The sequence below is a fragment of the Saimiri boliviensis genome, chromosome 13 (assembly GCF_048565385.1).
Source record: "Saimiri boliviensis isolate mSaiBol1 chromosome 13, mSaiBol1.pri, whole genome shotgun sequence".
Classification (NCBI taxonomy): domain Eukaryota; kingdom Metazoa; phylum Chordata; class Mammalia; order Primates; family Cebidae; genus Saimiri; species Saimiri boliviensis.
This window is the reverse complement of record NC_133461.1, coordinates 60,476,823-60,493,531: the sequence shown is the minus strand read 5'-3', so window position 1 is coordinate 60,493,531 and position 16,709 is coordinate 60,476,823. Positions and strand designations below refer to the sequence as shown.

The following is a 16,709-nucleotide window of genomic DNA, read 5'->3' as shown; positions in this document are numbered from 1 at the left end:
GTCTGGTTTTGGCACCAAAGCAGGGTTTGATGAGGATTGATTGAAAAGAATGACAGCTTTAAAGGCCAATACTAGGGCTTTTACAAATACCCACCCTATCCTTCCTAGCACATCTGAAGGGTGACTCTCTAAAACAAAAATTACCAGTAAGACAACTTTGCTCCTATGAATTTACCTTTCAAACTGGGTAAGTCGGTTAGGAGTGAATTGATTCCGCTTCTTTTTGGTGCGCTTGCTTAAACTTACAGTCCTGCTAGCTGCAAAAAGTAGTAACTTAAGCACTTTAACTAAAACTTGTGATTGCCTCCTTCATTTTCCCATATGCACTGTGGGAGACCCCCATGATGTCAGCTGCAATAAGCCAGGGAATAATTAGAAGGGCAGTTCTGTGGCTTGACAAGCTCCCTGGTAACTAGCTCCCCACGCCACTGCCATGCCATACCCCATACGGTTTCCCTGTAACGGGCCGCTCAAAAATCGCAGCCTATCTCCTACTTGGAGAAAATAACACTGTGGGTCACTATGAGCTCTTATCAACCGAGGTTAAAGAATTCCATGAGGTGTTTCTCTAAGGAGGGCCTTCCCTAAGGTGTTTGTCTAAGTTAGCAGGCACAGGTGAAGCATGAGCCCCAGGTGAGACTTTCCAGTGGGATATCCAGGCCTTGGCTAACTGCAGCAGAGGCCCTGCATGCCCAGTAGGGAGAGCCCGGCCAGAAAAACGTGAGCTGCAGGCAGTGCGAGCCCCGCAGCGAACACTGCTCTTGCTCCCGACGTCCAGCCCTGCTCAGTACCACAGGGACGCTGAGCTGACCCCCACTACAGTCCAGGCTGTTTTCCACCTCTTCTAGAACCCGCAAGAAATAAAGGTGGGGCTGCATTTCTCAAAGAGAGCTGAGAAGGCAAAAAGTGCAGTGAGATGTCCACTCCGTAAGTGTGTATTCTGGGTTTGCAGCCTCAGCCTTCAGGACAGAGCAGAAAGAAAACCAAAACCTCCAGCCCCCCACCCCACACCGCCCTGGCGGGGTCACCATGAGCTTCACAAAAAGACCTCTAGCCAGAACCCAGGAATAGTTTGCTCAGTCTCACACACCCTTATACATTTCTACATGCCTCCCTTCCCACAGCTCATCCCCATGCTCCCCATGCCTAAACCACATCCTCACACTCAGATGCATTTCCGTTTTCCTTTTTTTTTTTTTTTTTTAAAGTTTTTCTTTCTTTTTGAGACAAGCTCTCACTCTGTTGTCTAGACTGGAGTGCAGTGGCATGATCATGAGTCATGACAGTCTTGATTCCTGGGCTCAAGCGATCCTCCCACCTCAGCCTCCCAAGTAGCTGGGACCACAGATGGTGCCACTGAGCCAGCTAACATTTTAAATTCTTTTGTAAAGATGGAGCTTTGTTGCATTGTCCAGGCTGGTCTCAGACTCCTGGGCTCAAGTGATTCTCCCACCTTGGCCTCCCAAAGTGCTGGCATTACAAGTGTTAGCCACCACACCCGGCTAGATTTCTGTCTTATTCCTCACCACAGTCAACACGGCTGATGATCTGGGTGGCATAGCTGAGCCAGTTTTTAGTGGTGGAAGTTGAGGTTGTAGTTGTCTCACCTAGGTAGATATTTTTGTTTTTTGTTTTACATTCTATTTTTGTTCCAACAGACCATTTGGGCATAAACATTTTATAAACAGGCCGATTCACCTGGCTATTTTTTAACACAAATTTTATCATTCATGGTGATATGATCTGATTCACTTCTATGATGAAAGCATTGATCACTGGAGTCATTACAGGAGGGGCATCAAGCTGTAGCTTTTATCCTCTTCAGTAATCAGTTCTTATCAGTTTTAAATGCCTGAAACAACAGGAGTATGCCCTTGGCCTTGTTTTTACTTCCTTATGTGCTGCCCTCTTATACTCTGTGGCTGAGATCATCGTGTTTATAGCCAAGTCTCTGCCAGGCCTTGCCCAGGGTGGCCCCTCCCTTCTCTCTTACTTCCTCTGTCGTGTTTCTGGACTTTTCTGTTGCAGTCAGACCAGCCTTTGTCTTGCCCTCACCCCTGCGTTTCCCCAGATCTGCCCTCCCACCTCCATGTGCCGCCTTCTCAGGAGCACCCGTAATTTATTAGACACTCACCAGGGAACCGTGACCCACACGTGGAAGCTCTGACCTTCTGGAGCCCAGCAAGCTTGTTCCTGCCTTAGGCTCTGCCACTGCTGCCGCCTGACCCCGGGGTCCTTAGCCCACTCCCCACTCCATGTCCACACCTCTGTCTCATGGCTGCTTGGCTCCACCCCAGATCAATCGCTTGTCCTTTGCAATGCTTACGTTTTCTTCATGACACTTCTTGCTACACGAAATTAAATATTCACTTGGGTGTTTGTCATCTCAATTCCGTCCAAAAAAACATTTCTGTCTTGCTCACTACTATGCCTCCAGCTCTTAGAACAGTGACATCGATAGTGAATGCTTTAAAAATATATATGGAATAAATAAGTAAAAGAGGGCTGTGCTTTCCTCTCCACAGTCAACAGCACTGTCCTTGATGGAAGCTTTTCTACGAGCGGTGGGGAGACCATTAGACCAGAGTCTTTAACCTTGTAAACCTATACCTCTTCTTGATAAAGCAACAAACAAAAACCAAATTCATGTCCCTCTGCAGAGCCTGAAACTGAGGATGGAGGAAAAAGGCTGGTGGGGTAAAGCAGGGCCCCCATCAAAATCTGCAGGGGCAGGTGAGAATTTTTCATCACAAGGAAGCTTGAGTCCTAACCCTTCAAGTCATTTTCCCTAAATATTCCTTCCTTTTGGTAGGAGTAGGATGAGAGCATGTGAGAAGGTCTCCGTTCATGGTGGCTTCTCTTTCCTACCATAAAATGAAAGCCCATTGGGTATTTACGGAGACAGCCCACTGCACAGAGAAGCATAAATCTATCCATGTCCCAAGCTGTATGTGCTAAACTTAGCCACACAAGAAGAATCCCTCTCTCCACTACAGAAAATAGTGGCTCCCTATTTTAAATGTGCTTCTCACTGGCTGTAGGAGTAGCAGTGATTCACCTTCTATAGACCTGAGTTTTAGTTTTGTGAAAACTAACTAAATATTAGTGAAAACTAACTAAATATGTGATGTATAAAGGAAACCAGATTTGGGCCTGTCCTGGGCTCCTTAGATCTCAGAGGCAAGAGAGTATACACTTATGCCCACGCTGTCTACTTCCAATTCCAATATTCACTGGGCATGGCGATGGTGGGAATGAAGAGAAAAGAGGAATATCAAGTATTATCGAATCCTTCAGACCTGCAAACACTGAAAACTTCACTGTGCCAAACCCTGAGTTCAGGGCTAGGGAAAATCATGCCTGCCCTGGAAGGGTTCACAGGCTAGCATGGAAACCTGCACTTTTCATGTCAATGCCACATGCTAAATCCTCCATGCCTACACTGCTGCTTTACAGTGAGTCTCTAGGACCCAGTACAAATGTATGTGTTTTGCACAGACTGAAAAGAGGCTGAAAAGCCTGGTGTAATCTGTCTCCCTTAATGACTAAGGGATTGCATACAGTTGACATATGCAATTACTTTCATTTTTTTTTTTATTTTTATCTTTTTTTGAGATGGAGTTTCCCTCTTGTTACCCAGGCTGGTGTGCAATGGCGCGATCTCGGCTCACCGCAACCTCCGCCTCCTGGGTTCAGGCAATTCTCCTGCCTCAGCCTCCTGAGTAGCTGGGATTACAGGCACGTGCCACCATGCCCAGCTAATTTTTTGTATTTTCAGTAGAGACGGGGTTTCACCATGTTGACCAGGATGGTCTCGATCTCTTGACCTCGTGATCCACCCGCCTCGGCCTCCCAAAGTGCTGGCATTACAGGCTTGAGCCACCGCGCCCGGCGCAATTACTTTCAACTCTACTGGTACGTTGTTGAGAACTCAACTTCAGGTCAAACATGGTAACTGTTCAGCTTACATTTGAACAATGCTTATCAGATCAAAGGAGCTGGCACAGTACCGCTCTGTGGTTTCCCAGTCTATAGTGAAGCATTCTTAAAATACATCTTTCAGTCTTAGGAAGGGTCCTACAGGGGTGTCTTGGGTAAATATCTGGAGGCAGAATGGGCCAGCACAGAGTGAAGGAAGGTATGTAGGGAGATGGGGTGCATGTCAGTTGCACGGCAGCATTCTAATTTTATTTAGGCCCAGGACGTGGGTTCGAGTTTACTCGTACATAGTTTTCCTTCATAGCACTTGCCATCATTTGCAAATGTGTATTTATAGGAGCACTTTGAAGGAAGGACTGACCATGTTTTTCCCATGATTATATACCCAGTATCTGGCATATAATAAATAGTAGATATTTGTTGAGTAAATTAACTCAAATAGACTTTGTAAAGTTTTTGTGTCTCAGTCTTTTTGGAGAGTAGATTCATTCAAATTACAGGCTTCTGAAGAGGTGTGAAGCATCTCAAAGGCAGAGACAGTGTTCCCTGAAAATCTTTCTATTTTTAAAGAAACCTGGTCCTCTCTCTTCTTCCTTCTGCCTGATGTGCAGCTGGGAGAGAAGTTTGGGAAAGTCATATCTGAGTCACAACGAAGAGTGTTTTTACAAGTACTGTCAGGGACGCTCTTACAATTTATTTTCTAAAAGAAAAAGCTAATTCAGGTCCTTTTATATCCTTTAGCTTCATTACCATTTCCAAGCATTAGCTCACTTATGATTATGCTAACTTAAGCTTTTAAATTATTGTTGTAGAATATGCCCCAAAATTTAAAGTCACGTAAGTCCAGATGTGTATCCTGAACAGCTTCCCTCATCCTCCACCCTTCCTGAAGGGGCTCTTGCAGATGAAGGAGGCAGGAAATGGAGCAGAAATGAGACACTTGCGTTGTCCTTTGCAGAGAGCCTTGACAAGAAGCTGGAATCCTGGGCGCTAGGGTAGTAAGACATGACTCCCCCACCCCTGATACCACTCAGGCAACATGGGTAAAGATCACTCCATATAAACTTCAACTTGGGAATTCACAGCTCTCACAATAAAAGCACTTTTTGTTCCAACAGTCAGATCTGTGTTCTCATTCGGATAGGAATTACAGCCAGGCACAAGGGCTCACACCTGTAATCCCAGCACTTTGGGAGGCCGAGGCAGGTGGATCACTTGAAGTCAGGAGTTCAAGACCAGCCTGACCAACATGGCAAAACCCTGTCTCTACTAAAAAATACAAAAATTAGCCAGGTGTGGTGGCGCACACCTGTAATCCCAGCTCCTCAGGAGGCTGAGGTGGGAGGACTGCTTGAGCCCTGGAGGTGGAGGTTACAGTGAGCCAGGATCACGCCACTGTACTCCAGCCTGGGTGACGGAGTGAGACCCTGTCTCAAAAAAAAAAAAAAAAAAAAAATGGAATTAGAAAGAATGAGTTGGATGCTGTCTTTTACCACTTTTTCCTGGATGAAACAATGTCATTCTGAATTTCAAAAGAGATTGCAGACCTGGCCAAGAAAAGGTTCATGTTCTGAGGGTCCTCTGCTCCTAAGCACCAAGTCACCCAGTGGCCCCAGCATCCCTTTGTGTAGAAGGACTTTATTCCCGTGCCTGTTTAATGTGACCAAAGGGCTCCGAGGAGCCCCTTCCAATCAGGCAGACATAATCCTTGCCTTCATAGAAACTACAATTTCTACTTCCAGAAATGCAGCACTAATGCAGAAAAACAGACAAATATATCCACAACTCATTTCTCCATGATGTTCTCCATATAACCCACAGTTGCATGTGTAGTACTTTGGTGTCATTCAGTTCTCCCTTGCTGTCAGTTCTTCTCTTAAATCCCATATTAAAAGTCCTTTTCCACCCATTCCCAAACTCAGTGGCACTGATATCTTTTAGATGTGGGTATTCTTTCGAGTACCTCTTTGTCAAGTTCTTATTTGGGGGAGCTTTTCTCTACCATGACGTCTGACTTTAGTGCTGCTTGCGTTCCTGATGCTTCTTGCCTGCTTGCCCCTAGTAAGTCAACATACCCTTCTGGCTGGAGTCCCAGCTCTGTGGTCTGCGTGAAATCATTTCATCATCTCTTCAGTTTCACTCTGCATCCAGATCACAATGTTGCTCAGCACATCGCTGACGCCACTCTGAGTCTCACACGTGCAAGCCTTCATTAAGCTCCGTCTCCAAAATCAACATTTATGCTTGGAGACTCCCATTAGGTTCTCATACCTACAAGCTTTGGCAAGAAAGCTTTGGGTAAGAAAATTTGTATCCCATTTTCCAGCACCCTGGCCTTTTACTTTTGCCCCAGAGCTGTTGAGGCATGCTCTTTGCAGGAAGGCTGAAGGGGAGGCGTCAGCTTGTCCTCATTAAGCATATCAATGCTGTTCCTGAGTGTGGAGACACAACAGCCCTTATGTGTCCATCGCCCTGCAGGCTCCAGGGCTGGCATTAAATGCATGGTGGCCATTTAGTGTCTCTTCCATACTGAGTGTGAAAAAATGCACCATTGGCTGGGCGTGGTGGTTTACATCTGTAATCCCAACACTTTGGGAGGCCAAGGTGGGTGGATCATTTGAGGTCAGGAGTTCAAGACCAGCCTGACCAACATGGTGAAAACTTGTCTCTACTAAAAATACCAAAAATTAGCTGGACGTGGTGGTACATGCCTGTAATCCTAGTTACTTAAATCCCAAGGCAGAGGTTGCAGGGAACCAAGACTGTGCCTGTGTGATCCACTTAGGCAACAGAGTGAGTGAAATTCTGACTCAAAAAAAAAAAAAAAAAAAAAAAGCACCATTAATAATTATACTGGGGACTGGGCATGGTGGCTCATGCCTGTAATCCCAGCACTTTAGGAGGCTAAGGCAGGAGGATCACCTGAGGCCAGGGGTTCAAGACCAGCCTGGCCAACATGGTAAAACCTTATCTCTACTAAAATTACAAAAATTAGCCACGCATGGTGACACAGGCCTGTGAGCCCAGCTACTAGGGAGGCTAAGGCAGGAGAATTGCTTGAACCCAGGAGGTGGAGGTTGTAGTGAGCTAAGATCAAGCCACTGTACTCCAACCTGGGCAACAGAACGAGACTCTGTCTCAATAATAATAATAATAATAATAATAATAATAATAGTAATGGGATATATGGTCACCCTAATTAAAATGACATTTTGAATCTGGAATTGTGTTTAAGTCCAGGGCCTTAGTGAAACAATATTTTAATGCTCCTTGGGGTCTGATGGTTTGGCCAGGGTAGTCTCTTATGAAGAATTATACTGTGAGTAAGCTAGCATGATATGTTTAGCTCCATATTTTCAAGCACATTTTTAAGAGATTAATACAGATAACTCATTGCAACTACAATACTGCACAACACAAGTCCGGTACTGGTTGACAGAGTATACAGAGCAAAGCAAAACTGCTTTTTAACCCCCTGATGTTTCCTGAAAAAAAAAAAAAAAAAAAAAAGTAGGCTGAAAAGTTGAAAATTTTTCTTTCCGCAAAATAAACTGCAATAATCCCTTTATTTATTTTAGATTCCTTTCAGATAGCCTTGCAGATGCTTCACTGAAGTCATCATGCCAACAAAAGCCGTTTGCCTCAAAAATTTAAATAGCCCTACCAAATTATGTCTATTTCTCTTCTAATAAAAAACGGAATGTCTTATTTCTATCCACTAAGTTTATTCCACTCTGCGTTTTGTGAGCTGAACTACAGAAATAACTCCTTAGAGAGGCACACTTTTGTCCTCTGTTACCCAATTCCGGAATCCCAAATATAGTGTTATAAATGCTGACTTTTCTCATTTGGCTTTGAATGGACTCATGTCTTTTCTCTTTACACAAGCCTGCTATCCAAAATATCCAAAAGGTATTAAATACTAATATTATTGAATCCTAGAGGTGTTCTTTCTTCTTCTAATGGCATGCATTCCTGCCAGTCTCTATGACCTCAGCTCAGTGACAAACAGATCAAGCCCAAATGAAAAATACTTCCCTCTTGGCAAGATACCTCCACCCAGTGGGCCACTCAGTTGGAAAGCTAGGAAGTGGAAAGGCATGAGTCAGTGTGCTCTCTCAGACATTTTAATTCAGAGTTGTTTGAGAAGATTTCAAAAAGATCAAGCAGTAGACTCCCAGAATGACCGTTTCTCACTCAGTCATGAAATTTAATTTTTTCTTTTTTTCTTTTTGTTTTTTTTTTTTTTTTTTTTTTTTTTTTTTGATGGAATCTCCCTCTGTCACCCAGGCTGGAGTACAGTGGCACAATCTTAGCTCACTGCAACCCCTGCCTCCTGGGTTCAAGCGAATCTCCTGCCTCAGCCTCCCGAGTGGCTGGGATTACAGGCACCCACTACCATGCCCAGCTAATTTTTGTATTTTTAGCAAAGACAGTGTTTCACCATGTTGGCCTGGCTGGTCTCGAACTCCTGACCTCAAGTAATCTGCCTGTCTCGGCCTCCCAAAGTGCTGGGATTTCAGCCATGAGCCACCATGCCTGGCCAATTTTTTCTTTAATGTGGGAAACAGAATTGCCACTTCCCCCTGCAACACCCCAAAGGAAGCCTGGTCTCTAGGCAAAGCCATTCTTGCCACCCTCCGGGTTGGCATGCGGCACTCAGCCCTTCCCGTGGGCCCAGCAGAGCACCCTCCTAGGGGCTAGGATGTGGAGAAATGCAGTGAGGTGACTCAGCTGCTGTGTCCTTTCTGCTGTCACTGCAGTCTTGTTTTGCATTTTTAAAGCATCTGTTCTTGGGTGCTTACGGTTTTACAAAGCAGCCCTAATGTTCCCTGTGGTATAATTGCCCGATATAGTCGTGCCTACTGCTCTGGGAACTGTCAAGATTAGAGGCCCTGCCTGCGAAGGGGAGCTCGGGGAGGAATTTGTATCATGTAGGGTGCAGTAATCCCCAAGGAAATTCGCTTTACTGAAACCTTGCGTGGAATGTCTCCCTCTGGCGGCTGCTGGGGTGGGTTTACAGGGGAAAGAATGCATGTCGGCCCAAATGGAGTCTATCAAGCTGCAACTAAAACGCTTCCAGAAAACAGGGCATTAGTTTGCATCTTCGGGTGGGACATAAGAAGCAATTCTTTTTTAGAATTAAAAAAAAAGAGAGAGGCCGGGCGCGGTGGTTCAAGCCTCTAATCCCAGCACTTTGGGAGGCTGAGGCGGGCGGATCACAAGGTTAAGAGATCGAGACCATCCTGGTCAACATGGTGAAACCCCATCTCTGCTAAAAATACAACACATTAGCTGGGCATGGTGGCGTGTGCCTGTAATCCCAGCTACTCAGGAGGTTGAGGCAGGAGAATTGCCTGAACCAGGAGGTAGAGGTTGCGGTGAGCCGAGATTGCGCCATTGCACTCCAACCTGGGTAAGGAGCGAAACTCCGTCTCAAAAAAAAAAAAAGAAGAAAAAAGAAAGAGAAGAAGAAAACAGAGACAGTGTCCATATCTGGTGAACTTTTAACTATCCCCCCCCACCCCATCTTCTAAAAAGAAACGAGTGACAGCCGCTGCTCGCCCCTGTGAACACACATCCTCCTCCCACTCCTCCTTCTTCCACAGAGATCAGGGCCACTACGGTCTCGTGCTTGAAGCAGTTCTGGGAATTTCCCTCCTCTATTTTCTGTCTTTCTAGTTTCCTACCAATCTCATTTATTTGTCCTTTATAGTACTTCTTTATATACGTCTCATGTTTTCTTGCCCTTCCTATTAATTTCTCCAACCTATACATGGACAACTGCCCAATAGCATTTGGAGTAAATGTGATAAAACTCAGAGCATGTGAATGAAAGGCTCTCAGCCGGCAAGAAGTTCAGATGTTTTGTCAGGATAGTGCCACATTCCATCCCAAGGACCAGCTATTTCTGGAGACCCTGAGACACAATCTTTACACCACTTCAAAGATCCTGGAATTTGGAAGACGAGACCTCCAGGACCATCATGTGCCTGGGTCCCCATCCTCCTTCCTAAACCTTGTTTTCCCTGAATGGCCTCATGCCCTGTTGGCACTGTCAGGCTCCACACCTTCACAAGCTCTGGGCTGATCCTGCCTCCACAGAACTGAGAACACCCTGGTGACCCTTGCTTGCCTTTGTCCTAGCAAGTAAGCTTCCGTGTCTATTTGTAAGACAAAGTTCCCATCTTATACTCCTTTCTAGGACTTGGATCCCCGTCCTCTATCTTCTCCTTGGGTCCTTTACTGCTTCCTCGATGAACTGCCTGTACCGGAGTGGCTGCAGGAGCGAGCCTGTCACTTCCCTCGACCCCTCTGGGCTGCCACTGGGCTGTGCTGACTTTTCAGTTGTTACTTATTCCCCATCCAGCAGCTGTCTCCTTCTAGATCTGAGCCCTCTGGCTGCCCATAGAGATTCACTTACAGTCTTCCAGCTGTGTGATTTGCTAAGATGTCAGTTACCTTATTGTATCTGATTACTTCCAAGATGATACACATAGGATCCCATAGCCGGCCTCGCTCCCATTTCTCAAACCCAGGGAAGGGTCTAGGAAGAAGCCCAGGATCCCAGAGCACCTGCATGCAGGAAGTCCACACCCCTGCCAGCCTCTCCCCTAGGAGTCTGTTGCTGCCTGTCTTGAGAACTTGTCTATTGCCATCCCATAGGAAGGTGGCAATCTATACCCTCCTGGTTTTGAAAACATTTAGCAAACATGTGTACTCCTGTGAAGCATATCCAATCAAGCACCATGAAGCATACCCGCTATTTTAAAATTCAAGGTAGCAGTCAGGAGCAGTGGCTTGCGCCTGTAATCCCAGCACTTTGGTTCAACACCAACCTGGCCAACATGGTGAAACTTCATCTCCACTAAAAATACAAAAATTAGTCGGGCCTGGTGGCAGATGCCTGTATTCCCAGCTACTCGAAAGCTCAGGTAGGAGAATTTCTTGAACCTGGGAGCAGAAGTTGCAGTGAGCTGAGATCATGCCATTGCACTCCAGCATGGGTGACAAGAGTGAGATTCCATCTCAAAAGTAAATAAATTAATTCGTTTAATTAAAGGTAGTCTCAGGGTACTCATACATAGAGAATAAGATAAATGTATACCTGTCAACCTTACCCCGACATCTTGGCACACATTTGAAATCTTAAACAGTTACTTCAAGAACTCCCTATGCCTCTCCATCTCTCTCTCACACACACAGAGCCCCTCCTTCGACTCCTCTCACTCTTGACTCTTGAGGTTATATTGTGTTATCTCTCTCTATGTCCATCTGCCCGATCTCAGCTCAATGATCTCAGTTCATCCTAAAGAAACAGGTCCCTCTTTGCTCTGAACCCAAAATATACCAACGCAGTTTCTCTGCACCAGCCTCTCCTCTACATTAGGCTCAAATGGTTTCCTTGGCTATTTCCTCTGCTTCTTTAGCTGAAACCACAGATTCTCCGACAACTTCCAGTCTCTCAGATTCCCCAACTCAACTAGCTGGCAGCAAATTTCTCACATAAGCACATGTTGAATCCTTCCGCCTTGTCCAGCTTTTTTCTTTGATGTCATAGCACTCTCATTCTCCTAATCACATATTATTATTTTAACATTCTTCAGAAACCTCAGTGATTTGTGGGGAGGGACATGTTGCTTCTGGAGGCCCCAACACAGGGCCATTCCTTTCCCTTCTCACCCTTAATGGAAACACCCCACACAGACACCACAGAGTGAAGAACAGCTGAATGCTTTCACCCTGGATCAGAACCGTTTGGTTGTTTCTTCTTGAGTCATGTGGCATTTGGCTCCTCTGATGAGATCGTTAGTACACTTAAAAAGCTTTCATCAGGCCAGGGGCTGTGGGTCATGCCTATAATTCCAGCACTTTGGGAGGCTGAGGCTGAAAGATCATTTGAGGTCAGAAATTCAAGACCAGCTGGGGCAACATAGCACAACCTCATCTTGACAAAAAATTTAAAACTTACCCTGGCATGGCAGTGTGCACTCCTGTAGTCTTAGCTACTAAGGAGGCTGAGGCAGGAGGATCACTTAAGCCCAGGAGGTCAAGGCTGCATTAAGCTATGATCCCACCACTGCATTCCAACCTGGGCAACAAAGTGAGACTCCATCTCTTTAAAAAGTCAAATGCTGAGTGGCTGGCAAGATGGCTGAATAGGAACAGCTCTGGTCTGCAGCTCCCAGTGAGATCAATGCAGAAGGCAGATGATTTCCGCATTTCTGAGATACCCAGCTCATCACATTGGGACTAGTTAGGCAGTGGGTGCAGCCCATGGAGGGTGAGCCAAAGCAGCGTGGAGCATCACCTCACCTGGGAAGCACATCGCGTCACGGAACTCCCTCCCCCAACCAAGGGAAGCCATGAAGGACTGTTCCATGAGGAGTGTTGCACTCTGGCCCAGACACTACACTTACCTCACCATCTTTGCAACCCGCAGACCAGGAGATTCCCTCAGGTGCCTGCACCACCAGGGCCCTGGGTTTCAAGCACAAAACTGGGCAGTCGTTTGGGCAGACACCAAGCTACTGCAGGATTTTTTGTTCATACCTTAGTGGTGCCTGGAACACCAGTGAGAAAGAACTGTTCACTCCTCCAGAAAGGGGGCTGAAACCAGGGAGCCAAGTGGTCTAGCTCAGTGGATCCCACCCCCATGGAGCCTGGCAAGCTAAGATCGACTGGCTTGAAATTCTTGCTGCCAGCACAACAGCCTGAAGTCAACCTGAGATGCTCAAGCGTGGTGGGGTGAGGGGCGCCCACCATTACTGAGGCTTGAGCAGTACCTGTCACAGTGTAAGCAAAGTCACGGAAGTTCAAACTAAGTGGAGCCCACCACAGCTCTGCAAAGCCACTGTAGCTAGACTGCTTCCCTAAATTCTTCCTCTCTGGGCAGGACATCTCTGAAAAAAAAAGGCAGCAGCTTCAGTCAGGAGCTTATAGACCAAACTCCTACCTCCCTGGGTCAGAGCACCTGGGGGAAGGGGTGGCTGTGGAGGCAGCTTCAGCAGACTTAAATGTTCCTGCCTGCCAGCTCTGAAGAGAAAAGCAGATCCCCCAGCACAGTGCTTGAGCTCTGCTAAGGGACAAACTGCCTCTTCAAGTGGGTCCCTGACCCCTGTGCCTCCTGAATTGGAGACATCTCCCAGCAGGGGTCAACAAACAACTTCATACAGGAGAGCACTGGCTGGAATCTGGTGAGTGCCCCTCTAGGACGAAGCTTCCAGAGGAAGGAACAGGCAGCAATTTTTGTTGTTCTGCAGCCTCCACTGGTGATTCCCAGGCAAACAGGGTCTGGAGTGGACCTCCAGCAAACTCCAGCAGACCTGCAGCAGAGGAGCCTGACTGTTAGAAGGAAAACTAACAAACAGAAACGAATAGCATCAACATCAACAAAAAGGACGTCCACACAAAAACCTCATCTGAAGATCACCAACATCAAAGATAAAAGGTAGATAAATCCATGAAGATGAGGAAAAACCAGCACCAAAAGGCTAAAAATTCCAAGGAACAGAATGCCTCTTCTCCTCCAAAAAAATCACAACTCCTCACCAGCAAGGGAAAAAAAAATGGATAGAGAATGAGTTTGACAAATTGATGGAAGTAGATTTCAGAAGGTGGGTAATAACAAACTTTTCTGAGCTAAAGGAGCATGTTCTAACCCAATGCAAGGAAGCTAAGAACCTTGAAAAAAGGTTAGAGAAATTAGTAACTGGAATAACCCGTTTACAGATGAACATAAATGACCTGATGGAGCTGAAAAACACAGTACAAGAACTTCGTGGAGCATACACAAGCATCAATAGCCAAATTGATCAAGCAGAAGAAAGGATATCAGAGATTGAAGATCAACTTAATGAAAAAAAAAAGCATGAAGACAAGAGTAGAGATAAAAGAATGAAAAGGAATGAGCAAACCCTCCAGGAAAAATGAGACTATGTGAAAAGACCAAACCTATATTTGATTGGTGTACCTGAAAGTGATGGGGAGAATGGAACCAAGTTGGAAATCACTCTTCAAGATATTATCCAGGAGAACTTCCCCAACCTAAGACAGGCCAACATTCAAATTCAGGAAATACAGAGAACATCACCAAGGTGCTCCTCAAGAAGAGCAACCCCAAGACACATAATCGTCAGATTCACCAAGGTTGAAATGCAGGAAAAAAGTTAAGACAGCCAAAGAGAAAGATCAGTTTACCCACAAAGGGAAGCCCGTCAGAATAAAAGCAGATGTCTCTGCAGAAACCCTATAAGCTAGAAGAGAGTGGGGACCAATATTCAACATTCTTAAAGGAAAGAATTTTCAACCCAGAATTTCATATTCAGCCAAACTAAGCTTTTTAAGTGAAGGAGAAATAAAATCCTTCACAGACAAGCAAATGCTGAGAGATTTTGTCACCACCAGGCCTTACTTACAAGAGATCCTGAAGGAAGCACTAAATATGGAAAGGAAAAACCAGTACCAACCACTGCAAAAACATACCAAACGGTAAAGACCATCAACACTATGAAGAAACTGCATCGACTAATGGGCAAAATAACCAGCTAGCATCATAATGGCAGGATCAAATTCACACATAACAATATTAACCTTAAATGTAAATGGGCTAAATGACCCAATTAAAAGACATAGACTGGCAAAGTGGAAAAAGAGTCAAGACCCATCAATGTGCTGTATTCAGGAGACACATCTCACATGCAAAGACACACATGGGCTTAAAATAAAGGGAAGGAGGAATATTTACCAAGCAAATGGAAAGCAAAAAAAGAAGAAAAAAAAACAGCAGGGGTTGCAATCCTAGTCTCTGATAAAACAGACTTTAAACTAACAAAGTTCAAAAAAGTCAGAGAAGGGCACTACATAATGGTAAAGGGATCAATGCAACAAGAAGAGCTAACTATCCTAAATATATATGTACCCAATACAGGAGCACCCAGATTCATAAAGCAAGTTCTTAGAGACCTACAAAGAGACTTAGACTCCCACACAACTTTAACACCCCTCTGTCAATATTAGACAGATCAACAAGACAGAAAATTAACAAGTATATTCAGGACTTGAACTCAGCTCTGGATCAAACAGACCTAATAGACATCTACAGAACTCTCCACTCCAAATCAACAGAATAAACATTCTTCTCAGCACCACATTGCACTTATTCTAAAACCGACCACATAATTGGAAGTAAACACTCCTCAGCAATTGCAAACAAATGGAAATCATAACCAACAGCCTCTCATTAGAACTCAGGATTAAGAAACTCACTCAAAACCACACAACTACATGGAAACTGAACAATCAGCTCCTGAATGACTACTGGGTAAATAACGAAAATAAGGCTGAAATAAATAAGTTCTTTGAAACCAATGAGAACAAAGACACAATGTACCACAATCTCTAGGATACAGATAAAGCAGTGTTGTTTAGAGGGAAATTTATATGCCCACAGGAGAAAGTGGGAAAGATCTAAAATTGACACCCTCACATCACAATTAAAAGAACTAGAGAAGCAAGAGCAAACAAATTCAAAAGCTAGCAGAAGACAGGAAATAACTAAGATCAAAGCAGAACTGAAGGAAAGAGACATGAAAAACCCTTCAAAAAATCAGTGAATCCAGCAGCTGGTTTTTTGAAAAGATTAACAAAATAGATAGACCACTAGCCAGGCTAATAAAGAAGAAAAGAGAGAAGAATCAAATTGACACAATAAAAAGTGATAAAGGTGATATCACCACTAATCCCACAGAAATACAAACTACCATTAGAGAATACTATAAATACCTCTATGCAAATAAATCAGAAAAATCTAGAAGAAATTGATAAATTCCTGGACACATACACCCTCCCAAGACTAAACCAGGAAGAAGTTGAATCCCTCAATAGACCAATAACAAGTTCTGAAATTGAGGCAGTACTTAATAGCCTACCAACCAAAAAAAGCCCAGGACCAGACAAAGTCACAGCCGAGTTCTACCAGAGGTACAAAGAGAAGCTGGTACATTTCTTCTCAAACTATTCCAAGCAATAGAAAAAGAGGGACTCCTCCCTAACTCATCACCATCATCCTAATACCAAAATCTGGCAGAGACACAACAAAAAAAGAAGATTTCAGGCCAATATTCCTGATGAATATTGATGTGAAAATCCTCAATAAACTACTGTCAAACCAAATCCAGCAGCACATCAAAAAGCTTATCCACCACAATCAAGTTGGCTTCATCCTTGGGATGCAAGGCTAGTTCAACATACACAAATCAATAAACGTAATCCATCACATAAACAGAACCAATGGCAAAAACCACACGATTGGAGGCCGAGATCCACGACACGGGGTCTGAGACATCCCAACCTCTTCAGTCCTTCAAGATCGATGAGCCTCCTGATACAGCTGCCGTGCCCGCCAAGCCTGCGCCAGCCAAGCCTGCACCCCCAGCTACACCCGGAGCACCGAACTCCCCAGCAGAATCCCGCCTGTTTAATAACTGCTGGAGCTGTCGCCTGCTTTCTGGGTTGGGGTTGCTGGGGGCGGGAGGATACATGTACTTGGTGGCACGGAGGCGCATGAAGATGGGATATCCCCCGAGTCCAGGGAGTATTACTCAGCATCGGCATCAGTATTGCCACCTGGGGTATCGTTATCATGGCAGATCCCAAAGGGAAGGCCTACCGCATTGCTTGAAAGTACCACCAGTCAATTTGTCTTCTCCTGTTCCTGTCCCCTTGACACACAGAGCAGACATGGAGTTTGTGGACAGACCTCAGTACTG

The 16,709-nt window shown here is 45.1% G+C and overlaps 1 protein-coding gene and 1 pseudogene across 20 annotated transcripts in view; both read left to right on the top strand.

Annotated features, from left to right (window-relative positions):
* The window catches only part of DLGAP1 (DLG associated protein 1), a 966,546-nt gene that overhangs the window by 753,794 nt on the left and 196,043 nt on the right, over positions 1-16,709 (top strand). The window lies entirely within an intron of this gene.
* Positions 1-16,709, top strand: part of LOC141580822 (distal membrane-arm assembly complex protein 1 pseudogene) — a 33,504-nt pseudogene extending 16,795 nt beyond the window's left edge.